Source organism: Meles meles, chromosome 20 (assembly GCF_922984935.1).
Source record: "Meles meles chromosome 20, mMelMel3.1 paternal haplotype, whole genome shotgun sequence".
In the NCBI taxonomy this organism is placed as follows: Eukaryota; Metazoa; Chordata; class Mammalia; order Carnivora; family Mustelidae; genus Meles; species Meles meles.
Genome location: NC_060085.1, coordinates 3,686,257 through 3,706,641, shown reverse-complemented (window position 1 = coordinate 3,706,641; position 20,385 = coordinate 3,686,257). Strand labels below are relative to the sequence as shown.

The 20,385-nt window shown below is 57.0% G+C and overlaps 1 protein-coding gene across 12 annotated transcripts in view; it reads left to right on the top strand.

The window, feature by feature from the left end:
* The window catches only part of PTPRS (protein tyrosine phosphatase receptor type S), a 94,006-nt gene that overhangs the window by 10,879 nt on the left and 62,742 nt on the right, over window positions 1-20,385 (top strand). Inside the window, exon 1 of one of the 12 annotated variants that reach the window (XM_045990104.1) lies at window positions 19,602-19,748. The exons of the other annotated variants lie outside the window; for them this stretch is intronic. The gene's annotated coding sequence lies outside the window, so the exon portion shown is untranslated. Of the gene's footprint in view, window positions 1-19,601; window positions 19,749-20,385 lie in introns of those variants that run through there. 12 annotated transcript variants of the gene reach the window in all.

Below are 20,385 nucleotides of genomic sequence, written 5' to 3'. Positions count from 1 at the left end.
GGTTTTCTTTTCAACCGATCTCTTTTAAAGTTCAAAGAGAGAACTTGGTCTTACTCTCATGAATGGGGGACCTGGTATGTCCTTGACGTAAGTAGGTGGAACCTTAAAAATAAGTGGGATGAGAGTAAAACACACACACACGCACGCGCGCACACGCGCAACCTGACATTAAACACTAAATTATCGTGCTGCCGCCACAGGCTTAAGCTGAGGCCAGGGGGTGTCAGAGACTTTCCAACCTTCCGAAGGCTGGAGGGAGCGGAGGACGGGGCAGCCCCCTGGCTGGTGGCATCGGCGTCCCTGAACGCGGTGGACCGTTGTGGGGGCTCTCCTGGCCGCGCCGGGTCCCGTCCAACCTTCCAACCAAGGTGCTTGGACTTGCCCACGGCATCTGAGTTTTCTTTCCCGGCCTGGGGAGAAGGTTATTTCTCCTTGAATTCAATTAATGAGCCTATTAAAAACTATTTATTTTCCCTGACAGTTGTTTACTGAGGAGAAGGAGATGGATTGGCCCGGCGGCCTCGCCAGGCAGGCATGAGGCAGGGTGGGGGAGGCCGGGTGCCTCGGGCCCTGGCGCTTGGGGAGCGCAGACCGCGGGTGGGGGCCTGCTTCTGGGGAGCCACGGAATGCAGGCTCTGGCCACTGTTTCTGACCCTGGAGTCTTTGGGGAGGCAGACTCAGGGATGAGTGAAAACCGTGCTGGTTGTGGACACAGGGGGCTGGCTCCCATGACCTCCCTCTTGTCCACCCAGGCCGAAACCTCTCGGATGCACTGGTTTGAAACCTAAGATAAACCTTGCTGCCATCTGAGTTCCACGATCCAGTTCTGTCCAGTGGGGTAGATGAACGGAATTTCCTGGAAATGCCTTTGAAGGGAGTAGCACATGCTCCCTTCTACCCCCCGCCCCCCAGCTGGAATATGGAGGTGATAGTAGGCGTTCAGGCAGCTATTTTGGACCACGAGGCAGGTATCATGGCTAAGAATGGGGGAACAAAAAGATGAAGGCCCCTGGGTCCCAAAGACCGTGAGGTGGACCAAATAGCCCTGAAAGACCAACCTGGGAGTTTCCTTTACGTGATGAGAGAAATGACGCCTCTCCTGTGAGTTTTTTGGTACCTGAAGCCCGACTTGGTCCTAATAACGGTAGTATGCGTGCCTCCTGACACACCCTGTCCTTCTGGTCTGTGCTCACTGGGTGGGGAGGCTTTCCTGACCTCCCTCTTACTCAGATTTGCAAAATCACTATTTGCAAAATAATCAGTAAAATGATCACTTGGCAAAATTTGCCTCTCTCCCACTCCCCATCTGTCCCTGTACCTGCTCTGATTTTAGGGGAAGCACCTGTCCCTGGCTTCATGTTGTAGGCATCTTTACTTATCCTAGGCCTGCCGCTCTGGCTGGGACTCCCCGGGGAGGCGTTTTTGGCCGGCCTCCTCTGCTGTGCCCACAGCAGCACCAAGCACCTGTGCGTGCCCAGTAGGGCTCAGTGCCCGTGTTTTGCCTAAACAGGTCTCTGTTCCCAGCAGGAGACATGAGGCTCCCGCGACACCCCGAGGTTCTCCAGCTGGCTGGTGGCTCCCCGGCTCTCTCCCCTCTCATCCCCACCCCCCAGAGTCGGTCAGTTCGCCGGCAAGTCTGTCCCAGCGGCTGCTCCTGGTCCTTCCTCTCGCCCCCGTATTCTCACCTCGCCTCCAGAAATAGCCCCTTTAAAATAGCCGCGTCCCCACGTTCCCGGGCCTCTGCCTGCCCACGGTCGTGACGCTGTGCTGACGGGCCGGCCTCCTTATTGCTGTGGGATTTTTAAAAATATAGCTGGTGTTAGGTGTTTTTCCCCCCCTTTTATGCCTGAAGAGGCCCAGGCATCCTCAGGTCGCTTTCCCATCCCCAACACCCGCCCTTTCGGGGTTTGTGCTGCGAGTCACCGGGGGTGCTCCCTTGAGCCTCAGCTCCTGGGGGTATCTGGTTTGGGCAGCTGGGGGCTTCCCCTGCAGACTGATGCCAGCCAGCCCAGGTGGCCCTGTGTGGACTGCCGTTCCCAGTCTGGCCAGAGAGCCCCCGCTTGGAGTCCCAGCACCCCCTCTTGCTGGCTGTGTGACCTCAGGCAAGTGGTAGAACTACTCTGAGCCTCAGTTTACTTTTTTTGGTAAAGGGACATGTCTGGGGTTTGGTCAAAAGGGCGGAATTTGGGGCACCTGGGTGGCTCAGTGGGTTAAAGCCTCTGCCTTCGGCTCAGGTCGTGATCTCAGGGTCCTGGGGTCGAGTCCCACATCTGGCTCTCTGCTCAGCAGGGAGCCTGTTTCCCTCTCTCTCTCTCTCTCTGCCTGCCTCTACCTACTTGTGATCGCTTTCTCTGTTAAATAAATAAAATCATTTAAGAAAAAAAAAGGGTGGAACTTGTCTGAGCCTCAGTTTACCTACCTGTGACATGGGGACGTCTCAGGGCTTAGGCACATGGCCGAATTTCTCTGAGCCTCCGTTTATCCATCTGCACGTGAAACGCCCGACGGTTTCTCCCCGGGGCCTGGCCCCCTGGGTTTTCTCGAGATGTGAGCCAACCTCATTCCACCATTCGGTCCCTCTGGGAGGACGTCCACCATCCCTCTGAGGGCAGGATATAGTGAATTTAGCGCCGGTTCTGGGCCTGCCACTTCCGGTAACCCTCAGGAAACCACTTCCTCCCCCAGGGACTTGGTTTTCCTTATCTGGAAAATGGGCCCATTTCACCAGCATGACTGCCAGGAGGCAGCTGGGAGAGGAGCCGCCCCCACGGTTTCCCCTCCTGGCTCAGTACCCGGCAGACGCCCTGGAGATGTCACAGACGCTCTCCTGCCATGTTTATTCTTGTCACCGACGGAGACCATGGAGCCCGTGGTTAAGAACCAGACTCTGGGACCAGACGGCCTGGGTTTGAGGCCCAGCTGTTCCGCACTTGCTGTGACTTGGCCTTTCCCAGCCTCAGTGTTCTGCTCTGTAAAGTGGGGGTAACTGATGACCGTACCCTCCCAGGGCCCTATGGAGCAGCCGAGGGGTCTGTGAGGGTGAAGGCCCGGGGCAGTGCTGGGCTCCAGGGGAGGGCGATACAGCCTTTACCCACTGAACATCAGGCCCCTTCCATGTGCTGACTCCGCCTGGGGGCTGGGGGCTGGGAGAGGGACGCAGCTCTAGTCCATCTGTTTGTGTGTCTGGCTTCGAGGTCCTGGCTCCACCTCAGGGTCCCCCGCCCAGCGGGGCTGGGATTTTATGGCCTGGAGGGACGTGCCAGGGGCACTGCGGGGGGCCGCCTCTGCTTCCTGCATTCGCTCAGCAGGTGTCGGGCTGCCGGATGGCACAGACCGGGACTGGCGGCTCAGGAAAGGGCAGGGGGGCAGCGTCCAGCGATGGCTCAGAGATGGGGACAGGAAGGGCCCCCTGGGAGGAGGCGTGGAAGCTTCCGCTGCTGGCCCAGCTGTAGCGGCTGCCTCCCTCGTGTTTCTGCCCTCTGTCCTCTGGCTGGTCTCCTGGACCCCTCCTGGGTGCCGGTCTCTTTCCCGACCTGGCATGGGAGGAAGCGCGTGCCTTTGTGGGACTCAGGGTCTGATGGGGGACACAAGAAGCAAAACAAAATAATTGTCACACTAGAGGGTGATAAGAGAAAGCAAGGAGAGAAGGGGGTTGGGGAGTGGAGCGGGGAGGGTTGGCATTTACGTGGGATTGTAGGGACAGCTTCACCGAGCAGGTGACAGTTTGAGAAAGCCCTGATGGAGGTGAGGGAGGGAGCTGAGTGCCTGCGTGGAGGAAGAATGGTCTGGGCAGAGGGCACAGTCCATGCAAAGGCCCTGGGGGCAGGACCAGTCCTCGTTCATTGGAGGAGCAGCAAGAGGGCCCATGTGGCTGGAGCACAGTGAGCTCTGGGGAGAGAGGGAGGAAAGGAGGGCCGTGGGGACCCCGCGTGGGACTTGGGCTCTTACCCTGTTGAGGCTCTAGTTCTGGAGGGCTGTGGGCAGAGGAGGGAGAGACCATCTGACTCAGGTGCTCAGGGCGCCCTCTGGCGGCTGCTGTGGTAGGCCGGACTGGGAGGGGTGGTGTTTGACTTGGCCCAGGCGGGGCCATCCTGGGGCTGGACCAGGTAGAGACAGAGGAGGGGGGAGGCATAGACAGATTTGGGATAGAGTTTGAAGGCAGACTTTTTGGGTTTCATCTTTACGGTAGCTCAGTGAGGCACTCCGATAGCCATTTGACAGGTGGGGACATTGAGGCCCAGAGACGTCAAGGCACCTCCCCAGTGTCGCCCAGCTCTGTGTTTGCTGGGTTGACTCACTGCTGGGGCCTGGCTGGGATGCGGCCTTTTCCCCAGGCACTGACTGGCCGTCACCTTTCCCTAATTTATAGATCTGATCACAGGCGTTTAAAGGCTTGTGTGAGTTTGAGTTCTCGCAGTTGAGCTGTTGGGGGGTGGAAGAGGGGGGTCCCTGTCCCACCCCATTTTGGGCAAATACTTTGTCAGGGCTGTCAGTTGTGAAAACCTTTGGGAAACTGGGGGTTCTGTTAGCTATAGATCCGGGTTCAGACTCCGCGCTCCCTCTTACTTACTGAGCTGTGTGACCTTGTGGTTGTTGCCTGACCTCTCTGATCACCCGTTTCCTGTGAAAGCGGACTCAGCTCACCAGTAATGCCTGGTGTGTGCCTGCCGTGTGCCAGGTGGTTTTAGACAGAGCGGTTCTTCCTGCCTTGCTTGACCCCTGTAGCCCCCAGGGTGTCGGGCGTCAAAGCACAGGGTTCGAGCCACACAAGGCCGGGTAGGAGAACACTGAGGGGGCATCGGCTGCTCCGAGGGTCGCCTGTGCAAGATGTTAGGTTCTGGGGCTTGGAACCCGAGAGCCCAGTGCTGTGTGCAAAACCCCAACCGGACAGGTTTGGGGAGCAAAGCAACTCAGAAGAGCCGGGCTTGGGACACAGGAGTTTCAAGTCGAACCTTTAATTTTACTGACACCTCCCACTTACGTACCTAGTTCGGGAGAAAAAAATATGATCAAAGTCTATGTCTAATGAAGTTTAGAAAGCTCTTATAAATTCTTTTCAGAATGAAAAAAAAAAAAACAAAAAAGCTCTTTCAGTTGCCATCAGCAACCTCTCTGTGATAAAAAGGTATTTCCAGTTCAGCGGGTGCCATGTTCTTCCTGCCTGGATAGCAAAATAATGAAGCATATTAAACTGGGTGGAATACAGAAATCACCAGACCGGGCGCTGGGACAGGGGAGGGGAAGAGAGGACAGGAGGGTCTGAGAGCGAATGATGGGAGGGGAGATCAGGGAAGGCTTCCTGGAGGAAGAGGTGGCAGATCAAAGACGTGGAGGCCGAGTAGGAGGGGTTGACTGGGTAGAAGGGAGGGAGGAGTGTTCCAGGCAGAGTTGAGAAGTCTCCGTGAGCCCTTACGGTGAAGTAGTTTCACCTTGTGCCTCACACCGGGCCTAGCCCATAGTAGGTGCTCGCTGAATAGATCATAGTAGATGTTAGGGTAATGGGTCCGTCATAGGCATTCAGTCGATGGCTCCCATGATAGGTGCTCAGCAAACAGGCACTGCCCACAGTCTCCAGTCTGGACGATGCCATGTGGGTGTCACTTTGTGGTGACTGGATTCTGGAAGACCTGGCTCCCAGAGGTCCCAGTTTCTGCTGTGCAGGAATAACCTTCAAGGTTTCTGATCCTCACCTCCCTGCCCCGTTCCTGATGAGGCTGCATCGTTGGGGGCACAGTGGTCCTGCAGCTTGGAAGGAGGAGAAACTCAAGTCAAGCACGTTATTAAAAAAGCAGATAAACTGACTGGCTCTCAGAACCGAGAAGGCTGATGTTAGAACAGCTTCAGGCATGGCTTGATCCAGGGGCTCCAACAAGGCATCTTTAACAGATGAAAAAAGCAGACCCAGGTGGCTTAAACCATGTGCCTGAGACCACACAGCCAGGAGGAGGTTAAGGCACAGTTCAGACTCACGTTGCTGTGAATCTAAAGTCCTTGGCTTGGGAACGTTGTCCCAGGCTAAGGGGGTGATGATTCCCATTTCTCAGATGGGAAAACTGAGGTTCACAGAAGGGAAATGACTTGCTGAAGTAAGCAAGGAGCAGAACTTGGTCTTGGACCGTGCACCACATGGTTCTCCTTAAACACAAGCTGAGTGGTGGGTTGGACAGGCAGAGAAGGAGAACAGGTTTGCCAGAGACCCCACTGACCTTAGGCCAGCTCTCCCCTCCCCACCCAAGAAGCACCCACTCACATTCCTCCCGCCAACCACCCGGATGGTCATGATGTTCTCCTTGCTCTTGATGAACACGTCATGGGTGACAGGTGGGGAGGTCCTTGCCGACCCTGGCTCCGCGCCAGCCGTGGGCCCCGGCCAGGCCTGCCCAGCTCTGTCACAGGAGGAAATGAGATTGGCAGCCAATTGTTTTCCAAGCCAGCCGCCTCACTCTCCGGTGCCCAATTTCCTCCATGTCGGCACTGATTGCTCAAGCCCTTGCCCCTTCTCCCCCACAGTCGCCCGCCTGACTGCTCAGCACCTCCCGCCGTCTCCACCTGGGCACAGCTCTGCCTCTCCTGGCTTTGTCCTTGGACATCTTCAGGGCATTTATTGGGCACCTACTGTGTACCAGGTGTTACGCTTGGCTACTAGCCGACTTTGTCATCCATCCTCTCCCTCTGCCACCTCCAGCCTGTGACCTTGAGCAGGGGGCCGACCTCCCTGCGACTCAGTTTCCTCCTCTGGAAGATCGAGAGAACGAGGCCAGGTCGTATGCGCGAAGTGCGTTGAATGGTGTCTGGCACACAAGCTTCCCCTTAACGGCTTTGTGGGACAGGAATGGGGGGCCTCCCTCTTTGGCTTTTCCCATGGAGCCAGTGGTGCCTAGGGGCTGGCTTCCGATCTGAAACTTTCTTCCGGGCCCCCAAGAAGAGCTTTCGCGCGTTGAGAACGATCATAGGGTCTCCCCAGGACATTTGCCAGTGGATATCGATTGAGCACCTTCTGTATGCGGGGCCCTGATCCACGTGCTGGGCACACAGTGGTGAATAAGCCAGAGCTCAGAGCCCCACCCTTGTTGGACTACAGTACCTGAAGGACAAGAAACAATTGATGGATTAAGGATTTAATTAGGACATTTCTCTGGGTGCCATGCTTTTAAGAAAGCAAAGAAAAACTTAGGAAAATAGAGCCAGGGAAGGGCAGAGTTGATCGTAGGGATTGTTTTACCTGTGGAATCAAGGCAGGCCTCTCAGAAGAGGTGACATTTCAGTAAAACCAGCAGGAAGGAAGGGAGTGAGCTGTGTGGAGTTCTGGGGGAAAAGTGTTCCTGGTAGGGGGAACAGCCTTCGCAAAGGCCCTGGGACCGGACCAGGCCTGATTCTTTGGAAAAGCAGCAAGGGGGCCCCTGTGGTTGGAGCAGAGTGAGCTTGGGGGAGAGGGAGGTGGGAGCGCTGGAGGGCTGTGGACAGAGGCTGGACCTGACTCAGGCGCTCACGGGAGCCCTCTGGTGGCGGCTGTGTGTGTGGGGGAAGGGTGGCGGCATTGGTCCAGGTGAGCTGCTGTGGGCCCCAGAGCAGATTCAGAGGGAGAGGAGGTTGGGAGGGTGGGTGGATTCTGGGAAGGGTTTTTAGAAGAACCCCTGGACCTGGCCACGCTGTGGCTGCCGGGTGGGGTCGAGCGAAAGCCAAGGTGATTGCTAGTTTTCCCGCCGGAACACCCACAGGGACAGGAGGGACCCGCGTGGGACCCCTATGTTGCTGAACACCCGCAAAGTTCGCGGAAGGCAACGGGGCTGACTCTTCCTGGAGGCGCTCTAGCGGGCCTCCCGGAGGGGGTGTCTCCCTGCTCGGGCAAGGCCCATGTTTTGTTCCACCTTTCGGCACAGAGTGCTTAGAACGGGGGCCCACCATGCATGGGGGGCACCGGGGGTTGGATGCGGCTGGGATTGGAGCCACGTCAGCTCCGAGCGCCCCCGGGGCCCTGGGGGCACACATTTTGAAATGTGCTGGAGGCCTGTCGGGGGGGGGGGGGATCTGAAGGGGGCCTGCGCTGCAGAGCAGGAGGCTTGAGCCCAGAGAAGTTGAGGTGCTTGCCCGAGGGCGCCCAGAGCACGTGGCGCAGGCAGGACCCCACTGGCGGGCGCAGGCCCCTCCCTTCCCCTTTCCCTTCTGTGTTTTCCACCCCCGGGGGCTGCCAGCTTCAGCTCTTGGTGGTTTCCAGGCTCCCCCAGGCTTCAGCTTGGCACTCACCTCCTGCCTCCACGCACTTGGGGCCCGGTGCCAGGCGGGCGCGGGACAGGGGTCTCGGGGAGCACCCTCCTCCCTTTTCCACCCAGGGTTTCCTCTGCCCCTGCCCCCACCCCTCCCCCCACGCTCTCGCTAATGACGGACGAGGAATGGGAGGGAGCAAGCGAAATTATATACACACGAACATATAAAAATTAGTTTAGGATCTGGGCCAAGAACCACTTGCGCTTGGCCGGGCATTGTGGGTAATTCATCGCCGATTACCATAAAAGCCAGAGCCTGGCTGACAGGCGGCTGCGGGGCTTTTGTTTAAGGTTCTGATGAATATATAATCCTTCTCCTGGGCCTGGAGCCCGCAGTCTCCCCCACCACTGTGGCTGCAGGACCCTTACCCCCCCCCCCCCCCCAGGGCTGTCAGCAGGGCATGGGTCCATGGACAACACTGCCTCCGGGAAGCTTGACTCGGCATTCGATGCCCACCGCCATCCCCAGTGACCCAGGCCTTGTGATGCCGTGTGGCCCTGGGCGCGGTTCCCTCAGTTCTTTCCCCGCCCAACACACATTTATTGAGCTCCCACTGTTTGCATGGCCGCACACGGGTGCTCTGGATGGTGGGGATGCCCAGAGGGGTTCTGAAGTGAATGCTAGCTACCCTTTCAGAGTCTGGGGGTTCACAGCTGATGAGTGGACACGCACTTATCCTCATTTTGAAGATTCGCCCATCCCTTGTTCATTCACGTGGCAAAGACGTCCCAAGCTTTTGTGATACGCAGAGCGGCAACAGCAGAGGGACCAGAGCGACCGTGCCCTCCAGGCGCCACCAGCAGGAGAATGCATGAGCATCACCGTTTTGAGACATCTTTTATTTTTAATTTATTTTTCTGGCCAGATAGCACCTACATGGGGGACACAATTGAACTTGCGGAAGAATACACAGTGGGGAGTCTCTGCCCCGCCCCCAGACCCTCAGTTCCCCTCCGCTTCCTTCCCTGGAAGCAGCCACCAGCCTCCTTTGAGGACGTGGCTTGGTAGGTGGAGGTTTTGCGAAGGGCCACATAGTAAATCATCTGAGCCCTGGGGGTTGGAGGTCTCTCTCTGTTGATACTACTCAACTCTGCTTCTGTAGCCAGAAGGCAGCCAGACTCAACAGGTGAATGAGTGGGCGTGGCTGTGTGCCAATAAAGCTTTATTTATACAAACAGCTGGAGGGCCCCATGTAGCCTGCGGGCTGTAGGTTGCCCCCTCACCCCCTCAGCCCCAGTGGGGTCCAGTAGACCTTGTGCGATGATAGAAATGTTCCCTGCCTGCATTTTCTAATGAAAGAGCCACTAAGCCCTGTGGCTGTTGAAATGTGAGCAGATAAAATGTGGCTTGTGTAACGGAGGACAGGAATTTTACATTTTACTCCATTTAAATGTGAGCAGCCACAGGCAGCTGACCATTATGGACAGTGCCGTTATCCTGAGATCTGGGATCCTTTTGTGGGCGGGGAGATTCGGATCCCTTTGTCTAACCAAACGGGAGCATGTTTTACACGAGGTTCTGTACCTTGGGCGCGTATGTTTTCTCTGCCCTCCCCCTACCCCACCACTTAAAAATGTAGCATCTTCAGAGTCATTTCATAATTGTACATCTGGCTTCCCCGTTCCTTTTCACAGATGCTGTACTAAAGTCCTAAGACTGAGAGATACGAAACTTGTATATCACTCTTCGGGTCCTTGAACTGTTAAATAGTTAACTGATCCCTACTGATGAGTGACAGTAACAAGGGGTTGTAAATATCAGATCAATTCCTGGAGGCCGTGTTGGCAAGCCCAGAGGGTGTGCACAACCCCGGTCCCAATTCTCAACCTCCCCCTTAGCATCGAGAAAGACATGCGCCCCTGAGGACTTGGGAGTCATTGGCATAGATTCACCACTGAGCCCACCTAAGTGTCCATCACCAGGGGATGGGGATAATGGCGTGCAGCCTTGTGAGGGAAGGTGACGCAGCAGGTGAAAAAAAATGAGTCTGGGGATGTGTGGGCTTAGTAGATAACAGTGTCCTGTGGAAGAGGCGTCTGCTGGGACCGTGACACAAACAGGATAGTAGAGTTTGACCCCATTCGAGAGTAACCTCTGGTCTGTGACTTTGTGGCCGAGGCTGGCACCAAACAAGGGGTGGCTTCTAGGGGCAGAGAAGAGGGACTCTCCCTTCCTCCCTTCCACAAATGTGTCTACGGTGTGCCAGCTGCTCTCTGTTTCAGGCAGGAAGAATTAAAAAAAAAAACAAATTTCCTGCCCTCTTGGAGCTAGCACTCCAAGCTGGAGACATGAAGAGAATAAACAAAGCACAGAAAGGAAAAAAAAAACAAAAACAAAAAACCCACATCAGATGTTAGGGGGTGTTGTGATGCTCCAGGAAAAAAAAAAGATTCAGGGAAAGGGAATGGGGGAGCGCCAGAGTGGGGCAGGATTTTATTTTATTTTTTTAAAAAGATTTTATTTATTTATTTGACAGAGATCACAAGTAGGCAGAGAGGCAGGCAGAGAGAGAGAGAGAGAGAGAGGAGGAAGCAGGCTCCCCGCAGAGCAGAGAGCCCAATGCGGGGCTCGATCCCAGGACCCTGGGATCATGACCTGAGCCGAAGGCAGAGGCTTTTAACGGGGCAGGATTTTAAATAAGGGGTCCGGGAAGTCCTTGTTTGAACAGAGGTGGGGAGGGAGGAAGCCAGGGAGGTTTCTGGGGGAAGAGCATTCCCGGTAGGTGGACAGAGAGCGCAAAGGCCAGGCGGTGAGGTCTCCCTAGGCACTTGCTGAGTCCAGGCTGCCGTCCTTCCACAGAGTAGATACCCGACGAGTAGATACCCGTGTCCCCTCTGTCACCACTCCCCATGGGCGCTGCTTGCCAGAGGCAGCGGCTGGGGAATAATTAATAACTAATAATACTAATGCTAATACAGTGGTCTGTCCTTAAGCCTCCAAGTGGCAGCCAGCCCCTGCCCACGTGGTGATGGCTTAGTCACAGATGGGCCCCGCTAGCCGTGCATGGATCCCAGCACTGTGTGACTTCCAGCTGGGGCACGAGAGCAAGGGTGAGACCCGGATGGGTGGTGGGAAAGGTTGAGAACCAGACTGGGTTCAAGTCCCAGCTCTGCCGGTTGCTGCTGGTGAGAATTTGGGCTCCCCTCCCGTGCCTCAGTTTCCCCAACTGAAAAGTGGGAGGATAATAAAACCAGTCTTTGAGGGAATTCGGGGAGCTGTGTCTGCTCGGCCTGTGGCAGAAGCCAGGAATAGTGGGCAGTGGGCTCGTCGGGTATCTACTCTGTGCCTGGCTCAGCCCTTAGTACTTAGTACTCCTTAGTACAGCTTCGCATGTACTAAGTGCTTACCGAGCATTTGTAGGTCTTGGGAGAGATGGGGTTGGGTCCAAATCCAAACCCCGGTCCGAAGATGTCCCCTTATCCTGGTCACCCAGCAGGTGAGAACTTCAGGAGCTGCCCAGAGAGGTTGTGCGAGCCCTTGAAGTCACCCAGCAGGGAGCCAGCCCTGCCTCCCCACGCCCTGGTGCCTGGTCCTTCCGGCTTCTCACCTTTGGGCTGGGACTTGACCCAGAATTTCTCTTCCCGCCTCGCCTCTTCTGTTCCATTCAGTACTGCTTTATGCTTCCTCTCCTGGTTTTTCCTCTTCCTTGCCATTTTAGGTACCACCTCCTCCCTGAAGCCTGCCTCCTCCACAGGTGAACTCCCTGAGTTTGGGCAGGCGCTGCCTGAGTCTCCCTGTGGTCCCTCCCTAGTGCTCTGCCTGGAGCCGGGTATAGAGGGGGTCCTCTGTGTGTGTGTAAAAGGACTGTTGTTCCTGGGCTGTGATGATTCTTCTCTCCTCTAGTGTGTTCAGTCTTCACATGACACGCCCCACCCCGTACCCTGAAGACACTGTCTCCCAGCTGTACCAGCCCCCTCTTTCCCTAGAGCTTAGTGCATTCCCTTCTACCTCAGGGCCTTTGCACATGCTGTACCTGCTGCCCAAGAACTTCCTCTTTCCTCCCATCTTGGCATGGCTGCCTTTCATCACTCTTCCCTCCCAAGAAGAAAATCCTGGGAGGTTGTGTGCCTTGGTCCCTGCCCTGTTCCCCAGAACTCAGGATCAAGACTGGGCCCCACCTTCACAAGGGAAGTCAGTCACAGGCTGCACCCAGCTGTGCCTCGGGAACCTCTCTGGCCTGTGCCTCAGTTTCCATGATCTTCAAAGATCTTGAACCTACAAAACTCAGCCCCAGGCACCAAAACAGCCCGCCTTCCTCAGCACAGGTGGGGAAAGCTGAGGCCCAGAGAATGCCAAGGACTTGTTCAGGACCACATAGAACTCCAGGCACACACCCCGAGGGGGAGGCTGTTTTGGGGGGGCGGTTACAGAGGAGGCATTCAGCATCACAGACCAGCAGTGACTCCCCTTTCATTTCGTAACAGTTCAAGGAGAAAGGCTCAGCTGGGTGCGGGGTGATCTTTAACACCAACACCTGCCGGTCTCTTTATAACCGTTGGGCTGCTGGCTTTAGCAACAGTATCCAGGGAAAATGGAAGAACCGGGTACGTATTTTCATTGTAACATTTTTTTTTTTTTTCTGGCGACTTTCAAGGCTTGGCAGTTAGAGCCCTGCATTAGAGAGTTAGTTTCTAAAGTAAATTAGTTTAAGGGAAAGGCACGAGCCAGTTGAAGGAAAGATTTAATGAGGGATTTGGGGATGTGGCGGAAGTTGTGAACAAGGAGGCAGGATTTGGGGGGGACACCAGGCACGTCCTCACGGGGGACCTGGTGAGTGGGGAGGCATCTCACAGAGAAGATGCGGCCAGATCCATTGACTCAGTCCCAGCGGGTTTAAGGTGGGAGATGGCAGGCCTGGTGGGGGTGGGGGTGGGGGCAGCCGGGAGGCCTGGCCTGGCAGGGGGGTGGGGCGCCCACTCCTTCTGCCGCCTTCCAGCTGAGTCAGCACCCTGGCGCCCGGACACAGAGTGGAGGCTGGCTGCGGTTGGGGCAGCTTTCCACACATTTCTGCCCTCTGGGGTGGAGCAGCGGCCCTTAGAAGACTCAAGTTCAAAGCACAGTTGTGTGGGCTTTTTGGGCTATAGATGGTGCCTGCTGACCTCTGCCCTACCCTGCCAGCCAGCCCCTCTGGGCCTCACGGAGCCTCTTCAGCCATTCATTAGTTTAGTCACTCATTGAGAAAGCATTTATTGAGCGTCTACTGTGTGCCCAGCACCAGGACCCAGCAGCGACCAGAACTGACCCAGCGCTGTCTCCCCACACCTATGGCCCCCTGCAGGGCCCTGCAGAACTTCCTGCGGTGATAAGACAGGTGTGCTGTTTGCACACCTTGGTACCGTGGCTGTGAGCCACATGGGAGACCTGGCCAGCGTGACTGAGGAACTGAATTCGGAGTTTTAACTGCATTTCATTTCAATTTAACAAGTCACATTTGGGTAGTGGTTCCCATGTTAGACAGCGGAGATATAGACAGTAAACAAGTGATACTTTCAGATGGAAAAAAAAAAAAAGCCGAAAAAGGAAAGAAAACATAGAGGAATGTGTGATCAAGGATGACAGACAGGGGTGCCCCCAGAGCTGGTGTGATTAGCCAGGGCATCTCTGAGGAGGTGATGTTTGCGGGAGACCGGAATGGTGAGAAATAAACAGCCGTGAAAATCTGGGGAAGGTGTTTCAGATGGCATGGGCAACATGTGCAAAGGCCCTGTGGTAGGACTGGGCCTGGAGTGTTGGAGGGGGTGCTTTTGAACCCAGTTAGGACACAGGTGTTCATGAGCGCCCTCTGGTGAACATTTTGGTGAGTGAAGGCGGGAACTGGGGGACCAGGATACAAGTGACTGCCCGGCTGGTCCAGGACGGCAGTAATGGGAGCAGGGTGGGAAGGGTGCAGAGAAAGGTGGACAAATACACAAGAAATTTAGGAGGGGAACTTGAGAGTGTTTCCAGAATGGCAGTATGTGGGGATGAGGGAAGAACAGTCAAGGCTGGCCCCTAACTTCTAGCCTAAGCCCATGGATGGATGGAGCTGTCATCGGCTGATAAGAGAAGGACATAGGAAAGCAGATTTGCTGGATCCAGCCACACCTCAAGGCATCCTGGATTTGTCCAGAAGGGAAGGAAAGTACAAGGCCCCGGGGGACCAGCAGGTGAAAAAGGCGAGGAGGAGCCAGGGCGGGCAGCCCTCTGGCTGCTGTTTAGTCAGCAGCAAACTCGGCGCCAGGAGCGTGATGTGAGTGTGGGTGAGGCGGGCTTCTGGCTGGTCGGCACACGCTCATTGCCCCGGGTCATGAATGCCAGGCTGGGTGGGAGGAGCTGTTGGGCAATGTTGGGGGGGGTGGCAAGGCAGAGGAGTCCTGGGGCTTAGAGAAAGGAGAAAGCTGCCCAACCAGTTTCTCTCTCGCTCTGGAAGCGAAGGATGTGGCGTTTGGTGATTGCCCCTAAATGAAGCTTTGCGGAATTTTGGCAGATTTAACAAATGTGAGGAAGTTGGGACGGTGTCGGGGAAGGGCTGGGACCGGGGGGACTTGCCCAGAGTGCAGTATCTGCGTCCGCATCAGGGCGTGTTTCAGAGGCTTGAGAACCTCTCGACAGGGTCATGGGCAGGAAACGATGAGGCCGCCCCAGCACCCTCTGTGGATGTCCCTCTTCGTGTTGTTTATAATGGAGATGAAGCGGGGACTGATTAAATCCAGTGGACACAAGGTCTCATAACATTGATCCCCACTTGAAAAGGAAAGTGCTGGGCACCTGGGCGGCTCAGTTGGTAAAGCAACTGCCTTCAGCTCAGGTCATGATCCCGGAGTCCTGGGATCGAGTCCCACATCCAGCTCCCAGCTCCATGGGGAGTCTACTTCTCCCCTTTCATGCTCTCCCTCTCTCTCTCTCTCAAATAAATAAATAATCTTAAAAAAAGGAAAAAAAGAAAAGTGCCCACTTGCCCACATAGGACAATCAACGTCAGAACTTTGTACTTGCCCTTCTTCCTGCCTGAAGCTCTGTTCCCATAGGTGTTTGTCTGTCTGATTTGCTTACTTCATCCAGACCATCTGAAAGATCCCCGCAGACCTCTCCAGGCTTTCAGAGCCTTACAGGGAATCTTATTTTCTTTTCGATGTCTTTTATAGCTGGCTGGCATTATGTTATTGGCAATGTTTGTTTCCCTGTGGTTGCCCGTCTCCCTCACTTGTCTGTGAGCCCCGTGAGGATAGGCGAGCTGTCTCTGCCATGCCCACCGCTGTGCCTTCAACCCAGCACACAGTAGGTGCTCAGTAAGTGCTCGTAGACTGAATGAATGAAAATGACCACATGCTGACGGTTTCTCTCCAGGCGAGGGGTAGATTGTGGGCAATTTTTATTTTCTTCTTTATGCTGATTTTCCCTAATTTTCTGCTGCACGCGCCTATTTTATAATTAGAAAAAAAGTTATTTTGAAAAAAATTACCCCCAAATGTCCCAGCTGTGGGAGCTGACGTGATCTAGCCCCACGCTCCTCCCCAAGGGCAGCTGCCTTCTGGGTGTATACAGAGGACACATGAACTGAGCACTGGGGGGCTCCCAGAGTTAGCCTTCAAGGGTGCGGGGTGGGGGAAGATTCTAGGAGTTGGCTGCTCCAACCTTCAAGGTGACCAGGCTAAAATCTCTGGAGTCATGCTTGCCCTGTTTCTCTGCTTCCGCCTGGGCTGAGCTAGTGCACTCTCCTCCTGGTCTCTGGTCCCCAGCTCCTGCCCTCACCTCCCCCCGTCTGTCCTTGCAGCAGCCACCAGAGGGTGCCTGTGAGCACCAGGGTCAGGGCCTGTCTTCTGCCCACAACCCTCCAGGGCTCCTGCCTCCCCTGCAGTCCCCCCAAGGCCCTGCTTCACCTGCCCTGGCTTCTCTCTCTCTCTCTCTCTGCCCTCCTCTCCTCCCTCTATCCCCCTCGTTCATTCTGCTCCAGCCACACGGGCCTCCTCACTGTTTCTCCATCATCCCAGACACAATCCTGCCTCAGGACCTTTGCACTGGCTGTTCATTCTGCCTGGAGGGTTCCTCCCAGCCATCCATGCCTGCTTCGTATTCTCACAGCCCTTTCAGGTTTCAGCTCAAATGTTACCGCCTCACCCCCCCCCCCCACCCTGTCTTTAATACTCCATCCCACGTCAACGAACATGTCCACACACATTTGGTTCGTCTTTGTAGCCCTTACCAGCAACTGACCCACAGCGGGTTTTGTTTCATTTGTTTCCTGTCTGTTGCCTGCTCCGGAGTGTCGGCTCTGTAAGGGCAGGGATCTTTTGTCAGTTCATTGCCGCCGTGTGCCCCCCGTGCCTCAACCGGGCCCAGCACACAGTAGGTGTTCACGAATATTTAAAAAAAAAAAAAGTGGGTGACAATTGCTGGGTCACGAGAGTGCCATACCACACAGTGTGGCCTTTGGAGGAGAGTAAGGTTGGAGAGGGCTGTCCTGGGTGAGGAGGGTCCTGGCTATTTATGTAAACGTTTGCCGAGAACTTACCATGTGCTGTCAGGCCTGGTGCCCAGAGTGGGCTCTGCTCCAGATTGGACCAATTCCAGCCCTGCCCCCTGAGGTCCCAGTCTGGTGGGAGAGGCGGCCCCGTGACCAGGCAGGTAGCAGGGGGGGTGACCAGGCGATGAGGGATTTATAGGACGCTGTGCAAATGGGCCACTCAGCTGGGAGGGGCCAGAGAGGGGCCTCCCTCCTGCCCCAGGTCTCCCACCCTGACCATGGTTGGGGAGGGGGCTGTGGTTGCCACCATGGCCTGGAGGCAAGAGGTTATCTCCAGGGAGACACAGGCAAGAGGCCCAGATGGGGCAGGACCAGTTGGGGAGGAGGGTGGCCTGCCCTCAGGCACTTTTGCCCCAGGTCACACCGCTCTGGGCGTCCTGACAGCTGGATTCATCGAGTGCCTGATGTGCTTGTATTACAGATGGGGAAACTGAGGCCCAGAGAGGGGCAGGTTCTTGCTTGAGATCACCTGGGAAGTGCCTAGATTCAAATCAAGGTCCGCATGAGCCCTTTCTCCTGTGTGTCCCACGACGACGTGCTGGGATGCCAGGTGTCTCCGTTCATAAAGCACCTACTGGGTGCCCAGTACTTTGGGGGCTCCAGGGCAGACCTCCCCAGTACCAGAGGGATGGGTGCTCCATTCTGTGGCGGGAGTAACTGAGGCACAGAACTTGGAAAGCGAGGATGCAGGGGACGGGGTGGGGAGTGCACGTGTAGGTCCCGCCTGGGCCCCTCCAGCTGGCCCTGTGTTCCTCCTCTGAGCCCGTCCCCTTCACTCCACTGGGCAGGGAGCTTCTCCAGGGCGGGGCCTGTCTCTCCTGCACCAGCCTTATCCCCAGGGGCTTAAAATTGTAGTGGTTTGTTATTTTTGGGCTCCAGGCCTCCTGCAGCATTGTGGGTAAGGGCTCAGCCTCTGGACCCAAACCTTGGTTCGAATCTGTTTTCTGACCTTGAGCAAGTTCTTTTTCTCTCTTCTTCCTCTTCTAACTTGGGAAAGTGGGGGCTCATGGTGGGGGCCAGGAGGACGTTCCGCGCGGGGTGTGCATACGAGCCCACTCCGTATTGGCTGTGGGATTCATCCTAAGCCCTCACGGGGGAACTGGAACCATTTTCATCCAGAACAGGAGCAGATGGGGAAGCCGGGCCCCCTGCGAAGGCTCCCGGGCCTCCATCAGGGTCCCTGGCCCTCCTTGACCGCTTCCCCGAGCTCCCCGGGACCCGGGACCCGCCGGGCCTCCGCCTTCCCTGCCTCTCCGGAGTTTTCAAACCCGCTTGGGGCCGCAGCGCTGGCCGGGATTGGCTGCCTGCGTGGGGCTGCCCCTCCTTCTCGCGTTCCGCTCCAGCCTTCCCCCCCAACCCCCCCGGGGTGTCTGGGACCTGGCACGGTGGCCCCATCTGTTTCCAATCTGGCCCTGTGTGCACTCTCCGCCCCCTCCTCAGGGTTGTGGCTATCGTGGGGGCCTCGGCCTTGGTGTCTCCCATTCATCCTCCCAGACCCCTACAGGACTCCCAGCGGGAGGGAAGCTTCTTTGTGCCTGCACCCCTCCCCCACCCTCGGGGGCTCTGTGTGTAGGGGGCGCGGCCTCTGTCATCCAACCCCGACCGGGAGGGAATCTTGCTGCCCCTTCTCCGACCTCCTGTATTTGGGTGTGTTTGGGGAGCCCTCTGCCTCTGTGTCGGGCATCCAGCCCCTTCATCCGTTGCCATGGCCACGATCAGCTCGGGGAAGAGAAAGGGGAGTGGGGTGGGGGCTTCCTCTGGGATCAGGCTTACAAAGGGGGGGAGTCTTGAGCTCTGCCTTTGGGGCACCCCCTCATGTGTGTGCACATTGGGGGAACACAGCCACCCCCTTGGAGGCCTCCCCCTACTGGACCCCCATGTGGGCTTCCAGTACCCCCGGTGGAGCACCCCACTGGTCTGCCCCCCTCCGCCCCACTTCCGGCCAGGGCCCGCCCCGCTTCGGAGCCCCCTCCCCGGGCCCGCCCCCCGCTGCCCCGCCCGTAGGCCCCGCCTCCGGCCCCGCCCCCAGGCCGAGCTCCCTGGGCCTTGGCCTCTCCCGAGTTCTCGCTGCGCGCCGCGCTCCAGCGGACCGAGGGACGGGCAGCAGCGGGCCCGGCCTGAGTGGCCCGGGCCCGATCTCCACGCCGAGATCCGCGGGGTGAGTGCACCCGGAACCCCTTCTGCTCCGAGGCCCGATGTGCCCTGGGTTTGGTCCCCCTCCTTGCCCCCCTGCAGGCCCCGGTGGAGGGGGGACCCCTGCGTTCTCCCCCACCCGCGCTCCTCTCGGGCCAGTCCAGCCACCCTTCAGGGACAGCTCCAGCCCGCTTCTGCCTGTAGTCCGCGCCCCCGCCTCCCGCACCCCATTCAGGTCGGTCGCTGGAACTTGGGAAAACTCCGGACCGTTATGCTCTGCGGGGTCCCCTCCCCCGCCTGGCCCCCAGCCCGTCCTCCTCCCTCACCTCCCGGGGGCGGAGCCAGGCTCCGGGCAGCCTTCTGCCAACCCAGGGGCGCTCTGATAGGGGGCTTCGGATCCTTCGGCTGGGAACCCGGACTGCAGGGTTGGGGTTGGGATTCCTATTCTTAGCCACCCCTCCCCCCAAACCCAGAGAACGTTTCTCTCGTTTTATTTGTCCCTGTACCCCTCAGGTCTGTGGGCTCCAGGTTAGTGCTGTACCTTGTTGGGGGTTTAATAAACTGGGGGGTCGGGACAATATCAGCTCCCCCCTTTCCACTTCCTGTTCCTGTCCTTAAGCTCCATGCCTCTGTCCCCCATCCTTGCCCACCAGACCCGTACCTGAGCACCCCCTGTCACTCCCTCCAGAGTCCTGCTTCCCAGGATTCCTCCTCAGAGTCTCGGGCAACAACACAGAGGGTCTTCTTGGGACTTCCCAGCCAGGGGTTCCAGCCATCCAAGTCCCCCTGCTCGGTCTTGAGCTTCATCTCCATCCCTTAAAGGCTCCAGCAGACCCTCAGAGCATATGTAAGTCCCAGCTGGAGGTCGTGCCCTTGCTGGCCTCCCCCGCCCATGGTGTCTCCCTGTGGCCTCAGTTTCCCCCCTGCAATAAATGTGACCCCCAGAATGATGTGGGTAAAGTGTCAAGTGGAGCTGGGCATGGTCGGTGCCTGCTATACGTAGGGCCCTTGCCATGTTCCCAGGGTGGGGAGGAAGCTACCATCTTGGAGGATGACAGGCCTATGATGGGAGACACTCGGGGTGTGGGGGTAGCCACGGGGGGGGCCCTGATCCAGCCTGGGACCTCAGGGGTGCTTCTTGGGAGAGATAACAGCTCAACGGAGACCTGTGGAGGAGTATGAAGGCTGAAGTTTGGTGGGGAAGGAGGAAGGGAGTGCTGAGTAGAAAGGATAGCGTATTCTCATACCCCTTTGTGAGCCCGAGGGCCATGAGTGGGGGCACCCACAGGGCGCACAGGCACTGGGGCTGCACCCTGGTGGGGTCAGCAGTTCCGAAGGCTGAGGTTAGGAATCTGGATTTTAACAATGTTGGTGGGAGCTATGGAATGTTTGAGAGCAGAGGAGGGACAGAATCACGCAGCCACTCCCAGCCCCAGAGTGGCAGGTCAGGGCTGGGTGAAGGAAGGGTCCTGAGGTGGGGTCAG